This window comes from Lytechinus variegatus, chromosome 1, assembly GCF_018143015.1.
Source record: "Lytechinus variegatus isolate NC3 chromosome 1, Lvar_3.0, whole genome shotgun sequence".
Lineage (NCBI taxonomy): Eukaryota > Metazoa > Echinodermata > Echinoidea > Temnopleuroida > Toxopneustidae > Lytechinus > Lytechinus variegatus.
The window spans coordinates 51,540,657-51,561,392 of record NC_054740.1 but is presented as its reverse complement, the minus strand read 5'-3'; the positions used below and the strand labels follow the sequence as shown (position 1 = coordinate 51,561,392).

The 20,736-nt window shown below is 34.8% G+C and overlaps 1 long non-coding RNA gene across 1 annotated transcript; it reads right to left on the bottom strand.

The window, feature by feature from the left end:
* Positions 1-366: 366 nt before the first annotated feature.
* On the bottom strand, positions 367-1,281 carry LOC121416122. The gene is made up of 2 exons (XR_005970103.1): positions 888-1,281; positions 367-446 (listed from the first exon to the last, which is right to left on the bottom strand). It is a non-coding gene; the product is annotated as an uncharacterized LOC121416122 (long non-coding RNA).
* Between the last annotated feature and the right edge of the window lie 19,455 nt (positions 1,282-20,736).

Below are 20,736 nucleotides of genomic sequence, written 5' to 3'. Positions count from 1 at the left end.
AACCCTGCAAAAACCAATGAGAATAAAACAATTGACTAGAATGATGATATATGTTTGAAAAACGCACAAAATAGAAATATACACATATTTGCTTGTGACTCTAAGATAAAACATTCATCAATATGACGTCAAGTAGACTCATAATAATAAATGATAAACATGTTGTCTATATCCATTCATTAAAACTTATTCAATATTGCCTGAATTCAACTCATCTAATCACAAATTCAGTTCCTCCATCGTTATGGATAACTCTTCCAACAAATAAATGAAATACATCCATTAAGTGAAATTTACCAACCAACAATTAAAATATGCCAACAAATTAGCATTGAAATACAGTGGTTTATAAATGATAACCACTCACCCTGGCAATCTGGCCTAGAGGACCATATTATTTCCTCTCGTGATAGCCTCACCCGCTACACGAATGTCATGTCAAATACCTTTAAAAGGAAAGTAACAATTATTACACATAGTAAGCAATCGTTGTGACCCTTTACTCTGAAAACACAAAACTGAAACATTGAATTTACAATTCAATAACCAAAATCTTCAACTCTAAAGATCATTTTACTAAACCGTTTTACTTTACGATTAGAACCGAACACATTTTATGTTTATAACTACATACTACAATCAAGTATACAATTACAAGTAATTAATATAAAATATCACAAAAATCATCTGAAGTGACAAAGACAGATGCACAACTAATTAATTATTCAATTCACAAAACCCCTTAGAATAAGACAAATATGCTATGCTAGCATAGATAGCACTTTAATATATCCTAACCTCTTATTCCGAACAATAGAAAATACATTGTTAACCAACTTTATAAACTATTGTTCAAAACTAACAGAATTGACAAAATAATATCTTACCTATAATTCTGACCCGAAAATGAAGAAGCCTCTCTGCCTGCCCCATGAATGGGGTGCAGTGCAGGAGTGAATTGGAGCAAACTCCTCTCTCCCTTTTATGCAGTCATCACTCTCCATTCACAGATGCTAAGCCTTGACCATAATGATCTACGTCATACAAGCTCATAGCTCTGGAATGTGATGTTTTGACCCAAAGACCATTCAGCATCACTCTTACCCAGAAAGAGTGTGAATCATACTTCCTAAAAAGCATGAAGATTGTTTAACATTTCTATTTTTTTACTACTTCTTGTGCACTTCCTCTAAAGGCATCTATTACTTACAGACGAATTATTAAGAGTAATGAAAATATATGAATTTTCAATAAACAGTTCATTTTGACCTGTTACAATATCATAACCTCAGCTTTCACCTGATATGCAACAAGTCATTACTGGATGTAAAACATACGAATGAGTATAATATGAACATTATGAAAAATACGAGACATTTGACTTCCTCCTGCTCGTACGCACGGGCGTCCGTCGATATAACACATAATATTTTTATGAAAATATGCACCTTTTTTCTTAAAAGTTGATGGAGAGGGGGAAAAATTAATCATATCAAGTCGGGGTATTCAGTAATGAGTACTGGAGAAACTATATTTCACTGATTTTTATGATTCATCTCATTTGATTAACTCATCTATTCGTGTTTTGGGGCTAATCTTTCCCTTACGCATTCCTTTTTTTCAGAAGTTCTATGGAAAATGCACCTTTTTTCACACAAACTTTGAGACACTCTGTATTCATTCCCCCATTGCTCGAGAATGAATGGGCAGTTAACGACGGGGTTAAAGATTTATTGAAGAATGGAATGTATATTTCATGAAAATGAAAGCCATTTCCCCATTGGATGTTATCTTCAATACGTGTTTTTTAGATGAAGTCAGTTATCGAATGGGCTCTCCTGGCATTTGAGGTCTCTATCGGTGACGTCACTCAGGATCGTCATGCCTGGACCATCAGCCAGGCAGGGGTCGCAATGGTATATGATTTATGCATAATGCACTCGATATATACAATAATCTTGTCCTCCCGTTCAAATGAACTCATATAATTTCCATCAGAGCACTCAACAGGAGTACTGTAGTACACATTTCTGTGTTATAAGTGAATTAAAGTCCCTCCAGTGAGTTTGCCTCACCCCTATTGTGAAAATGTATCACCCCTAAGTTGTAACACAGTCAGCTGTTTGCACTCAGGGTCACTCCGTGACCTGTGTGTGCGTTCAAGAGTTGTACACGATTTTCTGTCTCATTTAGGCAGAAATCTTTCATAATGATTGACTTTTCTTCTATTGTCATGCTGGAGAAAGTGTGGAGAAAGGCATATGAAATGTAAACCCCTTTGATATTTAAGGACAAAACGTGATCAACCAGCATAATGCTGGAAATGTTTGAATTAAACTTTGTTTACTTTTATTTTACTTTTATTTTATGCCCCAGCTCTGTTCTAGCTGTTACCTCCAACCTGAAGCTACGTTTGCCTACGGTTAAAATAAAAGTTTCGTTAACAGAGTTGTTAAAATAAGTTGCAATATCAGTTCTGATTTTCTTGTAATTATGAAAAAATATTGTTCAGCTCGGTCAATACTTATTTTTTGGACACAGCTTGAAAATCTGCATTTTTGCGCAACCCAGTCTTCGAGCTCTACAAGTGGGCAGTGCAACATGCTCAATCAAGCATATTATATTTTGTGTATTGTATATATCTAAAAAGGTCCATCCTCGATACAATTGGAAATTCGCTAATGGAAACGACGCATTTTACAACATTTCATTTCTAACATCATGAACATTGCTGCGTATTATCATGTCTGTGTATTTCATGATAACACTATAGCGTTACAAATGACACATGATTGTAAAGAAGAATAATCATGCTTTCTAAAGATATCATTTTTACACATTATGATGGCACATTAAGAAATTTATTAGCACTCAAACTTGCACTTTGAGTTGCAGAACTCAAACATGACATGGCAACGAATTTTGCAACATTTCATTTTTTACATATTTGTCATGTCCGTGTATTTCATGATAACACTCGCATTACAAATGACACATGATCGTAAACAGGAATAGTCATACTTTCCAATGATACCACTTTTACATATGACGATGGCACACTAAGAAATTTATTAGCACTGAAACTTGAGTTGCAGAACTTTTTTTGAGGGGTTTATATATGTCCACAGGCGTATCCCGCCACAAGCATGTGCTTCGAGGGACCTACGCCTTCCTCTGTACACATAAGTTGAATATATTTATATTCTTTATGGAAATTGATTTCATGTGATTTCTTGTTAACAAAAATGAAGAAATTTTGTAAAATGGAGGAAAATAAATATTTATTTGAAATGAAAATGAAATGAAATTCTGGAATTTCTGGCAGTCATCATACTGGCATCTGATAGAAGAGACTGAAGCCCAAAAATTTATGTGAAAAATATCTACTATTGAAATTTGAAACTTGCCAGGACTTTTTCAAGGTATGAACTTTGTATTGATACGCATGTATGTGTTTGTAACACCAAATACCTGATACTGAACTCAATGAATCGGTGTGCCTAACTTACCAGCTACACCATCAAAGTACAGCAATGCAACTTGAAAGAAATATATGAATTTATGTGATATCGTAAAATTAATGCTTTATTTCAACATTTTAAGTGCTTTCATACGTTTTTGTTCAATGTACTTTTCGGATGATTATGTATATTTTGTCATGTGTACACAGTAAAAACGCTGTTTAAGATTTTATACAACGCTGTTTGCTGTCATGTTTAATTCATTGAAGATTAGGTATTGAAAATTAAACTCTGTTGCTTAAGATTTAATATTACTGTCAGGTTCATATAGTAAACAGCGTTGCATATTATTTTGTACTGTCTACAATCATTAAGATAAACAATGAATGCCTGTATGGTGTTTGCAGTGCAAATGAGTGTCGATTGTTCACTTCTTTAACTATTGTCGTAACTTTATCTTACATAACAATAATTAATTTCGTAAACTGATTTATTCGTCTAAAGCTATTAGCAATTATTTTCGCAAACTGATTAGTTCGGTTGTATTTTTTTTATTTGCCAGCATGCATTACATCAATATTTATTACAACATGCAAAACCAAATGTGTGCATGAAAGAATGTTGTATTTAATACAAAGCATCCCCCCTTCAACTTATCTATTGTCTTACTATAATCATACCAGTGTAAGTCTCTTTCATGATTTTAATCATCATGTTTACGAAGACAAAAGTAATTATCTTGTATCTTATTATGTCATTTGAAATGTGTAATACCCATGTCTTTCAAATTACACACAACAGTGCTGACATTTTCTATCTGTTCCAGTAGACTATAGTGTGGGCCTTGTTTTAGTTATTGAAATATCAAGGTAATGGAATGAATATTGTTAAGTAAAGCACATGCTTTTCAATAATCTAAGGATTATACCTTTTCAGATTTCCAATTGTTGGTCTTAAATACCCTGGAAAATATTTTCCAGGGTTGTTACGTTTTCAAGCTTTGCTTTTGTGACGACCCTTGCAACCATCCTATCTATGGTGTAACAGAAAATACCACTTATTGATTTTCATTTATGTAAGATATGTTTGAGGATTTATATACAACACTATTGTTCATTATCTTGATGTCAATTTTCAGATATATATTTTCTTGTCCAGAATTTTGTTATGAAAAATGTTGCAAAAACCAATAAATGAATGAATGAATGAATTGTTGGTCTTAACAAGTGTCATTCTACCAATCAGATCTATCATTTTGGAATGGTTTGGACAACATGAATAAAGGTGCGTCTTGATGGCATTTAAGTATATGTATTTTTATTCATTTTAATGTTTGTAATGATATTTGTAAACTAGGCGACCGGTGATAGAAAAATTAACCTTTAATAGGAATCAGTGTCCTTTTCGCTATCCAAGATCGGTCTTTCAATTTTCTTGTATTTGTAATTTTTTGGATTTTGCCAGAAATAAATGAAAGAAAGCATCATGCTAGCGGTCTTTTACTTTGTATTATGTTTGAATAGACACCCAGGGGCGGATCCGGCTTTCGCCAATAAATAAGCCCTATTTGAATAGTGCGAGCGTGAAGCGCGAGCTAATTTTTTTAAATTTAGTTTTGTCCTGAAAATTGAATATTCTGAGCTGCTATGTTTTGTGATCCTGAACAAGATGCTTAATTATGTACCTAGATAATTAACTTTACTTCGAGCGCGAAGCGCTAGCAGAAATATTTCATATAGGCCTATGTTCTGGCCTGATCGAAAAGGGATCTAGATTGATTGTAGTTAGCCCTGAATACTATACAATAATTTAATAATGTGAGCGATAAGCGGGAGCTTAAACTTTTTGACATTCCTACCTAAAAAAATTACATTCTTTAAGCACCTTTGTAATCATGAACGGGATATATTCTAAACAATTGATGCGAGCGCAAAAGGAAAAGAAAATGTGGTATCAGACCTAACACGGAACACTCTATTTATGTTTTGTAAATCATAAAAAGGATGTGTAAGTGGATTTTTCCTACATTAAAAATGTGAGCGCGAAGCGTGATCTGAAAATTTTTGATATTCTGATCTGAAAATGCACGTTTTGAATATATTATAAGCTGCGTATCTCAAATACACATTAATTTGCATTGTGTTTGTACATGACTGAATTAACGTTTTGGAGCAATTTAATTTGGGTTTGACATGCACTTACATATAGGCCGCGTACCCGGGCATTATTGGAAAATATTTTGGTCTCAAAAGCTTGTTCGAGGTTTGAAAGTAAAAAGTCAGCAAGCGGCGCGGTTAAAAATTTTGCAGGGCGGATTTATCTTGAAAAGTTGAGAGGGGGGAGAATCCGCGCCCCGGGCCTTTTAGGGAAATACATGAAAAATTTATTAATGAATCAATCAATCGATCGATCGATTAATTTATCTATTTGTTTTCTTTATCTTATACTTTAAGGATAGGCCTGTTCAGTTATGCTACACGGTTTAACAAATAACTCAATATGATATAGTTATTAAATGTATGTAACATAATTAATAAAGTAAAAACAGAATACATTATCTATCATTATATTATAACCTAGCAATCAATCAGTCTACAATCAATCGAAAAAAAATCATGCATTTACCCACATGCAAGCTCTTGCACTTCTTTTTAATTGACTATAGATTATAATAAATTAGTTTCAATATTTTATATTTCGTGACATCATTTTGTCAGAATATATTTCATAATGGTTCTCATGAAGCCCTATTTCCTGGCTGCTATTGCTTTTCTTTAGATAGAAATGTTGATCATGATTTACAACTCCGGTTGATAAAAAAAAGATATATTTAGCTCTCACTTTAAATTATCATCATCCATATAGTGAGATGCGAATTAAGCCTCAATAACACTTGATAAAAAGTGCTCGAAAGTTTCCCACTTCAGGTCGGTACAATAAAGTTTGGGCTTGCGCTTGGGGCTTGCATCAAACATTCATTAAGATACACAAATCGTTCTTTTAATATCTATAAAATGTAAAATTTTCAGATGGAAATATGAACAATATTCCAGGTCGTATTACTTGATTCACGAGATACGCAGCTATTTTTTTTCAAAACATGTTTAAAGTTTCCAGTAGTCAGGTTAGAATATCAAAAGTTTTCAGCTCGCGCTTCTACTCTCATCGATTGTTTAGTTATATACGCACCCTGTCCTGACAGTTTGTATACAAACGAGAAGCGCGAGCTGATTTTTTTTTATATTCTAAACTGACAACTGAAATGTCTTTAAAAAATCATTAAAAAAAATTAGCTCGTGCTCGCATCATTTTATATTTTTTTCAAATTAGATATGCATCGTGTTCATTATAACATTTGCTTACGCTTACAGGGTAAAATACATGATTTTTTGTTGTACAGAATCAGATCGCGCCTTGTGAGAAACCTTATTGCGTTTTTGAGAATAAATCTCAGATTTTATTTTGCTTTGGTCTGTACGTACCCCCCCCCCAAAAAAAATCTTGGGACCCCTTACAAAAGTTCAAGCCCCCTGCACCACTGCTGAATAAATCCTAGCTACACCACTGAAGAGATTGGATCGATTTCCCTCGAAATCACATTATTTCCAAGAATTTATCAATAATATCCTAGAAGGTTATTAAAAGAAATTACAGCTCTCGCTCACATAATTCTAATAGAGCCTACTCTGATTAGAAGTTAAACGAAATTGAACTCCCCGAATACTAAAACAGACAATAGAAAATCGCTCGCGATTCGCGCCAGCTTATATATATTTAAAAAGTCATATTACAGAATATTCATAGATTGTTTTCTTCATGAACACATCTTTTTCATTTGCGGAGCAAGAATAAAAAAGGGGGGAGAAAGAAATCAAAAGAACAAGAAGGGAAAGAGAGGGGAAAATAAAGGGAAACATAAGAGGACGACGAAGACGATTGAATGAAATAAGATGAGGGGAAGATTTGGAAAATAATTTTTTGAAAAAATCTGTCATGTACCTACATAACATTTTCGCTACGCTCGCATCAATTGTAAATAGTCATATACCTATTCTGTTTAAGTTACAAAAAGTGCTTAGAATTTCCATTCTTAAGGTAGAAATGTAAAAAAAATTAGTTCGCGCTCGCCTTATTTGACTTTTAAAATATGTAGTCTTCATGCATGGCTAGCTGTAAGCAGTCTTTATCAGATACCTTTTCCATCAGTTCATTTCTTCTCGGGCTTCACGTTCGTAGTAATTATTCATTTGCATGTGCATCTTTTTCAGGATAACAAACATTCACCCCAGAATGTTCAAAATTTTTGGAAAATATACACAAGACTAAAAAAAATTTAGCTCGAGGATTATGATATCATATATGTATATTTATTCATAAGAATAAAGCTAAAAAATGACTATTAGGACTACCCCTTCAAAGAAACCAGAAATCATCTTCGAGCGGCCGATCGGAGAAAATATGGCTGATAAAAAAATCCGGGATCCGCCCCTGATTTTGCCCTTTATCACGTGTCTATATGAAATAACATAATTTAAAATGCATTTAAGGCACTTTCGTTTGCCTGGCGGGGAAGCTTAGAAGGGGCGCTATTTTTCAAAAAGTACACTGGGGCGCCAAAGTCATGTCAAATTTTGTCCCCCTCCTTACGAAATCCTGGATCCGTGCATGGGCCTACGGGATTTGCTACTTTGTGAATTATTAAGCAAACCTTTAAAATGTCATAACTTTCTTACTTTGCATCCGGTTTGATAAAATTTTCAGTGTTGTTCTTGGATTTTTATCCTTTTTAATGTATTCAAATACCTTTTTTGGGGAGGGGTTGACTTGTCCCTTAAAGGGGACTCGATCTCGGGCGGGGCGGGATGTTATCAATGCCCTTTATATTATTGGTAATAGACAGGTAACAATGCTTCTGTGTTGGCATGAGCAATAGTTAGTAAAAATGTTAATTAATTTGTAACTAATTAAGTTCATTCCAACTGTAAGTTACAATTGGATTCAACTGGTTTTGATAGGGAAATTGGAACCAATTGAGATGCAGTGTGCCTAATTGGTTTTAACTGGAACCGCTTGAAACCAATTGGCAACTGGTTTCAATTGGAACCAGTTTTCCAATTTCCCTATTGAAACCAGTTGGCCAACTGGTTTCAATTGGTTTTGCTCAAAGTGGTTTCAGCTGGATTTTGGATGACACCGGGTGGTTGACCCCTTTCCCTACAAAAGTAAGTAAGATGTTTTAAGATGGTTCCTTGCCTGAAAAGAACGCCGAACCCTGGAAAAGAGCTATACCACGCTTCAATAGTTAATTATCTAGAAATAAATGAAAACGCCGCAATTTCGTGGAATTTCCACATAAAAAAATCCACCAAACAGACGGCTGCCAGCTGTCAAGCTAACACCGTATCTATATATAGGTCGTGAGTTCAAACGCTAACATCCCCTTTCCACGTCAGCAAAAGATAAGATAAAAAAAGTTTTCCTCGAAACACTTTTCTTTTGTTTTTTGTCTTTCAAGCAACTACAGAAATCTCGGTCTCGATTATTTTCGAGAGATACACAAAGTTTTTCAATCGAACCTGGGACTTTTCCCTGCAGCGAGGATCCAGTCAGTTTATCTCAGCTCGCATCAATTATTTTTTCAGTAAGAAGCCAATTTCTTACTAGTGCTTAGAATATCAAGTTCTTAAGTCGAAATATCAAATTTTTATCTCGCGCTCGCATAATTTAGTAAGGAAGATACTCATCGTATTAATAATTAAGTGTACAAAATGTACCGATTTAGGTATACATTTTAAGAAAAAATCAGCTCGCGCTACGCGCTCGCAATTACTATTTTTAACTGATTTAAATGTCAAATACCTTATTCATAACGTCTCCAATCAGCAGAATTGGGAATATAAAGTAAACCTTAAAAGAGGAGTAAAAGAAGTATGTTAATATAAACATTGCAATCACCACTTGATTAGAGATATATCGATCACGATCCAATACATTTCTGGAATGATATACAAAAAAAATAATAATTTCCACAATAAAGAGCAATCGCCCGATAGCAAATATCAGTAGAAGCAAGATCTCAACTGTTTTATTGGGCATCCCCTGGGTAACCTTTCCCACCTCCAGTGCAATTGCCAGACATACACATCAAAACGTGAATGGGGAGGGGGGGGCTGCAAAATGCATGTCAACGGGGACTGCGAGGCGCTCAAATATCCTCGTGTATTGCCAATTGGTAATGTATTATTTTTGCACGTTTCACATCATGTAAAAAGGCTAAATAGGACTAATAATTGAAAAAATGTTCGCTCACTCGAAAATTGTGAAGTTGATATTTGCGCAATTATTATCAGCCCCCCTTGAAAAAAATGTGCCTATATACATCCATGCCTACTACTCCCCCCACCTTGCTCATTCTTGTCGCCCGCCCCCCCCCCCCCTGATGAAATATGCCAGGTTCGCCACTGGAAGGGGTTTTCTCCCATCAGGGTACAGTTTCTTTAAAAGGGGCAGCCCACTCTGACAATTTTTTTTAATAGCAGAAAAAAAGTAATTAAGAATGTTGCCGAAGGTTTGATAGAAATCCATCAAAATTGAAGAAAGTTGTTCGAAATTCAATCATTTGATTTGTGACGTTATATGCGAGCAGCTTTCCTACATATCGAATAGTAAAAAAATCAACGAAAATTGAAAATAGTTTTTACTTTACATTCAGTATTTCAATTGAATTTTTTTTAAACCCGTTCTTTAAAAAACACACCAAAATAAGTCATCGAACCATTCAAAATTTGAAACTTATAAATTTTATGTTTTAAGATATGGGGAATCTAATTTTGCTTGCACTTTTCAAGTCATTTTTGCTAATTGCCAGGTCAGTATCATATCGTTAGGTATTTCTTAATAATTCGAGCAAGTTTGAAGAAAAAAATGATGAATATTCAAAATATAGTGAACAAAAATATGACATCAACATGTCAAATTTCATGTTTTCGTACCGGTAATCGATCCGTTTGTAAAGTGTGTTCGAAATTCAAACATTTGATTTGTGACGTTATATGCGAGCAGCTTTCCTACATATCGAATAGTAAAAAAATCAACGAAAATTGAAAATAGTTTTTACTTTACATTCAGTATTTCAATAGAAAACTATTCTTAAACCCGTTCTTAAAAACACACCAGAATAAGTCATCGAACCATTCAAAATTTGAAACTTATAAATTTTATGTTTTAAGATATGGGGAATCTGCTCGTTTATTACGTCACAATTCCGAAACTTGAAATGATAATAAATTCCTTAACCTTCAATGAATTTTCCTCAGACCATTAAAAAAAAATCCTCTTCAAATGTTCATCAAAGTTTTATTGTGCCATATCATCTATATATAGCTAGACCAGCCAGACAGTCTCCCTTTCATGAAGAATGAGTTGAATCAAAGTTACATACTAATTGTCATTTATTACACCATCCTTGAAAGATGACGTAACAATATAAATCTTGGAAAGTACAAAGCCAGCAGACAGCGTAAAGAACGCTTATGAAAATGCGCCAATAGCAAGCAAGCGCTGAATAACGGCGCAGCGAAAATGTGACCACGCCCTGGTAACGGCTGCACCCCTCACGCGCCCTGCCTGGTAACAAGACGTGTTTGTAAACAAACCCCCATTCTCTTTGCAAACTTGCTCTCTCGAGAACCCACTGCCAGATTTTTGACTGTTTTCACTAATTCTGCTTGCACTTTTCAAGTCATTTTTGCTAATTGCCAGGTCAGTATCATATCGTTAGATATTTCTTAATAATTCGAGCAAGTTTGAAGAAAAAAATGATGAATATTCAAAATATAGTGAACAAAAATGTGACATCAACATGTCAAATTTCATGTTTTCGTACCGGTAATCGATCCGTTTGTAAAGTGTGTGCCGGTAGACTACAGTAGTGCCTAAGAATATAGAATAAAGAGCGATATGTATTCCAAATCAAATTCAAATTGAGATTGATCTAAACTATAGATCAATATCAATTTGAGTTTCATTTGATTCTGAATCTGACTTTATAGGCCTAGGCCTAGACTCTAGGCCGATTTATTATTTTCGCAAATCTTAAACTTTAGATCGGCATGCTAAATTCAAGAACATATAGGAAAGCGATGAACTTCATAATACGGTATTGTTAAGTAGTGTCTAACAAATTTAATTTCACACACCTTTGTAGATCTAAAGTTAGACTAGATTAATTTTGACAAATCTACAAAAAAAAATCTAAAGTTTTGGACATCTAAGTTAGATCTACGCCCGCCGTGCATTCTACCGGTCACGTGACTTCTATTTCTCTTTTTTCTTTTAAATTCTACTGTCTTTTCGATTTCTCTCATATTAGAACAAAGTTTCTTTTAGTTTGATCACGGGAAACATATTTTGGCGATGTATTGCAATCGACTTGTTCGTCCCCCTACCCCTTGGGTCCTGAGACCAGTTTCCCGTAGGCCTACTGGGTCAGCTTCTCCGGCCATCAGATCACCGATGGTTAATTCCATGGATGTAAGCAAATTACATGCAATTAAAATATGCAAATGAAATGAAATAAGATGAAACAAAAATAAAATCAAGAAATAATTTCCAGACTTATCTATATGTTGTCTTATCTGAGATGATATGACACTACATTACGATTGAACAATAATGATGTAAAATATCAACGACACCATAATTCTGAATTGAATGTAAACCAAAATTATTAATAGAACATTTGCAAACAGAAGAGTGATAGATGAATGAATGAATAAATGAATGAATAGATAAGTAAATAACAGTAAATAGATAAATTGATCAATGAAAAGTAAATGAATAAATAAGCGAAAATAAATAAGCAACAATAAAAATAAATGAATAATTTATTAACGAATGAATAGACAAAAACTTAAATAAATGAATGAATGATCCAAGGAATACATAAAGGGAAAGTAGACAAATAGATGAAAAAAATGAAAATAACAAAAAGATAAAAAAATTAAATGAAAAATAATCAAGTAAATGGACAATTAAAAAGATAAGATTATGAATGAATTAAATAGAAATAAATTGACAAATAAAATAATTTAACTACTTGTCAAGCGTGCAAAGCGGTGAAAATTCACGACACAGTTTCTTATGCATCTTATGGCATACAATCTTAAATTTGTAAAAACAAAATGGATAAGAGAAACAAATTAGAAAAAGCACCTCAGAGGCCGCTAAATTTGAAAATTTGAAAATTTTAAATATAGGCCTATAATGGTAGGGTAATATGTAAATAATTCACATATTAAATTATTAAGCCCATGGATGCTTTCAGTTATGCTTGTAAATATCATCAATGTAGTATCTTTAAAAAGTAATAATGAATTTTAAACAGGAGCTGTGTCGGTCTCACCAGGATCCAACTTTCTCCCCATCCATCTCTCCCAACACATCAGCTGGCAACATGTCGGGCAAGCTGCTTCTGCATTGCTTGCAACAATCCCTGGAGAAACGGCAACTTCAGGAAAAGATAGCTGTATGTGTATTTACAATATATACCATGTAGATTTCTTTTTACTTTCCAATTTCGGGGGGGGGGGGGTATCCTACAAAAGAAATATTAATAAAATTAATAATTAAAACTGGAATTTCGTCTACTTGAATATTTCAAAAAAATGAAAGTGGAGATTTCAGCATTGCTTGATTTTTCCGATAAAGATGAAATGAAAAAAAGTGAAAGAAATATATTGTGAGAGATAGAGTTCTTGTTTTATTCTTGCCACGTGAAAAATAGCATTTATTTATTCAAATCACAGAGCCTGGCTTCCCAGCTTGGTGTTGGGCCTGATGGAGACAGCGCAGACCTCCTCGCTAAGATCAACTCTCTGGTGACAGAATCAGAGGGAAGGAGGCAACAGGCAGAGAAGAAGGCCAAGGTTTTCCAAGATCGGTTCCTGGACTCAGAGAGCGAAGTCCAGATCTTGAAGATGGAACTGGCAGAGGCCAGAAAGCAGAGAGATGCTGCTTTAAAGAATCTTCAAGTAAATACTTTCTTATATTTTTTCCAATAATCTAACCAGAAGGGAAGTAAAGTTTTAGTGGACTCATGCATTTTTTAGAAAGAATTTCTTTCATATTTTGTTGTACACGAATTAAACATACTGTAAAATAATATAATGTTAAGGGCTGAACAATATCCAAAATTTTCTATTTCATCAAACAATGTAAAAGTTAGAATCTATCCAATACGAAATTTTGATTGATTTTTTATTTCTCTTTCTGTTTTCCAAGGATATGACTTGGGAGCCAGTTGAGAGCTCTTCTCCTGCCGATGGAGTAGCTACCAGAGGCTCTTGGTAAATGTCAAATAAATTGAAAGAAACGCAAATTATAGCCAAAAAGTGTATTCATTTATTTATTTTCTGGCGGTTGTAAGGCATTAAAATAATCTTTCACCATTTACTCAGCAAACTGATGTGGAAAAGGCAAATGAAATATGAAGGGATAAATCATATGTATTTTATTTTATTCAAAATTCAAAATCAAACATAGGAAAACATGTGTATACATCCGGGTGTATATATAAAAAAGGAAATAAGCCCGGTATATTTATTAAATTACATGCAGGGCAAAAAAGGTGCATTACAGAGAAAACATTAATGATAATTGTATTATTTTGATAGCTGGCAGACGTATGCCACTTTGTTCGATATTAATAAAGGTTACTTAAACATTTAATGAAAAAATCTGTTGTCACCTAGGTATTCTGGAGACAACCCCCAGCCACTGTCTTCAGCACCATTAGACCATGTAGCACCCACCTCTACACCAAGCACAGCACCATTCAACCCATCTACACCAGACACCGCACCATACAACCCAACACCAGACACCGCACCATACAACCCACCGACACCAGATACAGCACCTTACAACCCATATACACCAGAAACAGCACCCTACAACACATCAACACCAGACACAGCACCCTACAACCCACCTACACCAGATACAGCCCCCATTGACACCATGCCATTACCCCTTGCGTAAGCATTAAGTTAACTATGCTCTAAATCGAAATTTTTGTAAAAATCAAACCAAGTAACAACATAAATCATGTATCATGGAGTGAATAATAAAACTAAAAAAAAAACATTGCAAGAGTGAAAAACAAACAAATAGAAAAAAAAACACTCGCGAAAAAGCCATGTTTCACTTCTGACGCGGCAACTTGAAAATCTTTATCATTATCATTTTTTTTATTCATTGTGAAATAAATAACAATTAAAATGGATGGGTTCATAGTTTGTTAATTACAGACAAACAACACCTATCCCACATAAAAATCTTACGACTGACAGGTCAATATTCAGCAATCAACTATATCTATCAGATCACTTCACACGCTGCTTACTTGATTTCTAGTTAAAGACGGGTGCCCTGAAAAACTTATCAAATAACGAAAAGAAAAAAAAAACGCCCTAATAGTTTTGTGAATAATTTAGGACTTTGAGACTGCAGAAAAATATATGTAATTTATCCACATCTCCGCTTCGACAGATAAAAAAATAAAACTAAAGAAGTAAAACTATTATGATTATCATTATTATACCATTTTTTTAGACCTACACCAGTGAACTCAGCTGTTGGTGTTGCCTCATCCCCTTCCAGCGGTTCAACTCCCTCTGCCCTTGTGCCGGCATCTTCCTTCGTCCAGGCAATGGGCGATCTGAAGTCCTTCCTTCCAGGAGGAGGGGACGTCTTCCTGGGCAGCGGAGTTAACGGAACAGTCCATCTCTTCCGTCATCGTGTGACCGACCATCCCATCGCATTGAAGACCTTCGAGCTCCCCAACGATACCGAGGAGATGACTACGAAGGTTGGTTCTCTCTTATTAAAAAAAAAAGAAACATTAAAACGGTTAGAGCTTCGCATTAGACAGTATAAGGCCAGACAATGCAATCGTTAATTTAAAAAAAATGTAACCCCCAAAAATTGTTTTTATTTGCATTGATTCGCATTTCGATAGATCAAGGTCATCCAGTCTGAAGCTTTCATCCTCGACGTTCTTGGCAGAGAGGAGTGCTTTCCGACTTTTCTTGGATGCTTGGAGATCAGAACCGGAACGATTGGGCTTGCGATGGATTTCATAGGGGACACGACTACGGGAGAGACCTGGACACTCAGCCATGGCATGAGAGAGTTAGTACTGAGTCAACAAGAATGGTAAGTTGATGATTTATTCTAACTCTTCAAAATAAGGCATGTTCATGTACTTCACGTTTAATTACCTGTCTTTTCTTCTTTTTTTAGGTTCAGTCTGGCTCTCGACATTGCCAAGTCACTTGGGGTGATTCACGAGAAAGGCTACTTGATGAACGACCTCAAGGAAGACAACTGCTTGCTTCGAAAGGCTACATCTGGACGATGGCAAGCGGTTATCGTGGACTTTGGGCTGGCTTGTTCCCGAACCGAACCCTTCTCCTTCTGCTTTTCCACCGAGGATAAAGAGAAGTACCAAAGAAAGGTATGTTGGTAAAATTTAAAAACTTGTCGAAATATTTATGGTGCTTTATTGATAATATTTTCATTGATCTAATTCAATGTTTTCGCTCTAATTTGGATGCAAATAAGTCAAGCGCTAATCAAATATTTTTATTAAAAAATCTATAATAATATAATTGACACCTTTTTAAAATTTCATATTTACAGGAGATCTATACCCACATTGCCCCAGAATGCGCCCTCGATGACCATCCGATCTCTGTCTCGAGTGACGTGTTCCAGCTCGGCCGTCTGTTGACCCTGATAGGAGATCGTACGAACACCGCCGATCTCACCGCCATCGGGAACATCTGTCGGCTTAATACCCACCTCTGCCGACCCACCATCGACGAGGTCATCGACGAGATCGAGAGGGTAATGTAGGCACTCACTGCATTTCAAGAGATATCAAATCATTCCCCAGTTTACATAATTCCAAGCACATTGTTTTAAAAAAACATATTTGAAGTAATATGCCTTTTGGATTAAAAGCTATATAAAGTAACCTTATTTCAATTTCACATTTTATTCAAGAAACTGCTTCATATTCACAGAATGATGTTGTTTGATAACTTTAATAAATTTTGTATTTAGGTAAATCATGTTTTCGAAATGTCTTCAAATCCAGAAGATTATATGCTTCTTTTCATCTTGCATCAAACATGCAGAAGTAACACTGAATATGGCAAAATGAACGAACAAACAATTTGGTAAATGAGTAATCATTTAAAGTGTAAAAATAAAGGTATCACTTCTCGCTTTTATCCAACGTCTTATTCACATCAAGTTATAAAACGAATTTTGGAAAAACAATTAATCTGAAGAAATGTGATCATGATTACCAAAAAGAAACCAACGGGCTATTCTTTATTTGGTTTTTCTCGATATAAAAAAAAAACAAGAACGAAATTTGAATTTGACTGCTATGAATCATCCAAAGAAAAGTTGAATTTTTAATAGTATTAAAGTTAAATTTTGACAAATTGATTATTAACGATGATGTATGTTTCTTATATTGAAATAAAGAACCACCTGGAATACAAATTATAAATAACTATATCTGAATGGTAACTAAACTTTAGATTTTCGAGGGGAAATTGATTTAGTATCTTTTGGAATGCAGTGGTAGGGTAAGTATTGTAAATATTCTTGATAATTTTTTAATACTATTTTACTTTAGAATTTTCATTGCTGCTCGATACTACAGTTATGACTGATTTAGCAGTTTTGAAAATACAAGGGCACCTGTTGCATAAAAGTTACTATTCGGTCATCCTATGACCATGCTAGTATTGCTCAACAGTTAGTTAAAATCTAGGTTGATCATGGAACATGATGGGGATTACCATTGGATAGCAAATAAATTTTGAAGCAACCGGGTTTTACCCATAAACCATTTCAGTGAGATTTAAGTAATTGCTCGTTCAGACGGAAGGAGTTCTGCAGTACTACTAAAAAAAAACGAATCTCGATAAAATTATTTTAAAAAATACAAAATTTATTTGATTTGTGATCATTACATTTTCCAGTTCGAGTCGGTCAGGATAACTTGCACGTAGTCTGCAGTCAAATATACTGACTGAAACGTTTACTCATCAACTTGTTGAAAGCATAGCATCATAAATCAAAATCAAGAAGGGAACTTTTACAATACTATGCAAATTCAGGCCACTTTCTTCAAAAGAAATGGTTTACCCAGTAAACTAACTTAGGTATTTTATTTCATTGATGGAGATCATATCAGCTGAACGAGAACGATGAATTTCCGTTTCAAAACAAATTTAATTGCATATAAAGCAAACATAATGATAGACAAAATAGTTAGTTGCAACTTGTAATATATATATATAAATATATATATTAAAAAAATCACGAAGCGCTTGATGTCTTAGAAAAATGAAACTACAATTGATATCACAATGAAACTAATTGAATAACAATCTGGTCAATATTCAAGAAGATTTTCATTCACTGTTGATAATACGGAGATGGAGCAATCGGTATTGAAACCGAAGGTAGTCCATCACGGTACAGAGCGGGGTGGGGCTCTGTGCACTGGGGAGGCGCCCAGTTAATTTTCATAGGAGGGTTGGGGTATAAGACGGCTTAAAGATGACTCCCCCTCTCTCAATTGAATCAAAAGAAACATAGCAATTTCTTTTACACTTTTCATTCTCTTCCTTACCCTTTTTATTTCTATTTTTGCTCTCCCCAATTTTCACTACTTGAACAAAAATTAGGGACCCCCCGGGCCGCCCTGCTCGTCTGTACCAAATGTCGAAGACATGTATTCCTAACAATTATCATTTTCGCAGGGTAGGTGATGTAATGGGTCATTCATAAGAGGTGGACTATTAACAAAAAATATCTTCTTCCTTTTTTTAAAGGCAATATGAGGAAGAGGAGATGGGGTACAACGTGTGTGTGCGCGTGAAAGTGGAAGGTCATTCGGGGGGGGGGGGGGGCAACGGACTAGTCAGACGTTTTATCCGTTCAATTTTGCCAGTCACCATAGTTCGACAGTTACAATAGTTATGAGAGTTACCATAGTAACCAAGGCTTCCCAACCAATGAAAATAGAAGTGTCACATGCAATAGGATATAAAGAATTAGAAATATGCAATTCCCTTATGATACTTTGCATACGCATGTATAGGGATTGATTATTTACAAAATTGCACATGCATGGAGGAAAATAGTAAATAATTCAAAAAGAAAATAGTATGCGTCTTCTTCATAAATGGATTTTTAAGAGATTTTATGTCTCCTTCTTCCTTCTTCTTCTTTTTCTTCTTCTTCTCTTTCTTTTCTTTCTTCTTTTTCTTCTTCTTTTTCCTTTTCTTCTTCTTTTTTCCCTTTTCTTCTTCTTCTTCTTTTTCTTCTTCCTTTTCTTCTTCTTTTCTTCTTCTTCTTTTTCCTTCTTCTTTTCCTTTTTATTTCTTTTTCTTTTTCGCTTTCTTCTTCTTCTGTATATGCATATGTTTTCTTTTCATCATTAAATACGGATCTATTGAGTGCTAATGAATAGCGACAACATTTAGACATTAGTCTGCTTCGCTCAGCATCAAATTATTCCCCTCCAAAGGGAAAATTAAAACAAATAGGGAGAATATCAAAAGAAAGCAATTTGAAAAAATATATATATTATCATCAAGAATTCAAAGAATAGAAGGGAAATTTTCTGGAAAGAAAAACTTATGATGTTAAATAAATATTCGCGTGAGAACATAATTGCAATTAAGGGTGTTTATTTTTTTCTGTGAAGTGCGTATCAAAAAAAGTTTACACTTTGAAAAAGCCCTGGGAATTCAAAAATATATATATGAGGGTAATTTTTCACATATAGTCTTGGGTTTGGGTCTCATCCATTCAATGAAAGTAAAAGTTTTGACAGAATGTTACACTTGAGTGAGTGCACTGTCCATTTTTGTACAGCTCGCAGAAATCTGTTTGCGCAGAAATACTTGTTTCACGCTGTGTCAAGTGGAAAGAGCGAAATTAAACTTACCTTGCGTGACATTTCTCATACATTTCCCTTACACTTTTGGTCAATTCAGGAAATAAAACAGATACATTCAAACATTTTGTTACAGTTTTGCCACCAAAATTGAAATTTCAACACTTAGTAAGCACAACTTCATATCAATTTGTTTGCGCTCCTTGTTTGCAGTGCGTATAGCGTGTTAAATTATTTCCCTATGGAGAATATAGAAAATACGCCGTTTTTGAGGGATTTGCTAAGATATCTCCCAAACGCGTCAACAAGGTGATCTATCAAAACAGAATAGAATAGAGCAGATTCTCACCTTGAACATGATATGATTTTCATTTAATTTTAGTCAAATTAAGTTCTGTCACTTTTGAGGTTTTTGGAACCATTCTTGATGATTTTGGAAATCCATTTGTACATGAGCCAATGGGCAAGTGCAGGAAACGAAAGGTTTGGTGCGACTTCACATTGTCGGTAAAAAAGTATATACGTCACAATAGACCCTATCAAAAAAAGACATTTTGCAGAAAATGCTGTAGATTGCGAATACCTAAGAATGATTTTGATTGGATAAAAAAAACCTCTGTCACTTTTCACATTTGCAAAAGCTTTTGCAATAATTGGTCACTATAGTTTGGCGGGTTCAGCCGATGGCATTGTGTGTACACAGTACACACGCATAGCTAGGCAACGCAGCGCGTGAAGAATTTTGCACGTTTTCATTATTCGTACAGCGACGACTTGAGTGTATGTTGGATAGGACCGTACCATTTTTGACCGGGGGGTGTGCCAATGAATGCAAGTGATCAAGAAGAGTTACAAAACTGAAGGGAGTGAGAAAACAAGGAAAGTGAGAGGGAAATTTATGAAAACAAGTAATGCGAGGAAAAATGACAAGAAAAGGAGAGAAAGGGGAAGAAGTGAAAACACGCAGCTGAGTGTGCTCACGATATGTAAGCCGACACCCCTGCACCGCAATGTAGCAGCCCGCCACTATAAAAATAGTACACGTAGACTGCCTGCACGATGCGAAGACAGCGGCGCGTATTAGTGACTGTGCGTTAAACGTCCCATTTCTATGCCTTATATAAGAGGAGCGTTTTTTGTACACAATAAATTGATATGTTACCCTATTTGTGCCAGCTGGATCTAAGGACATAACTGAATCTGAACAAAAGTTTATCAGACATCTCCAGCATTTCTTTCACTAAGTTTTTATCATTTAAAGTGGGTTTACATTTCATTTTTCAT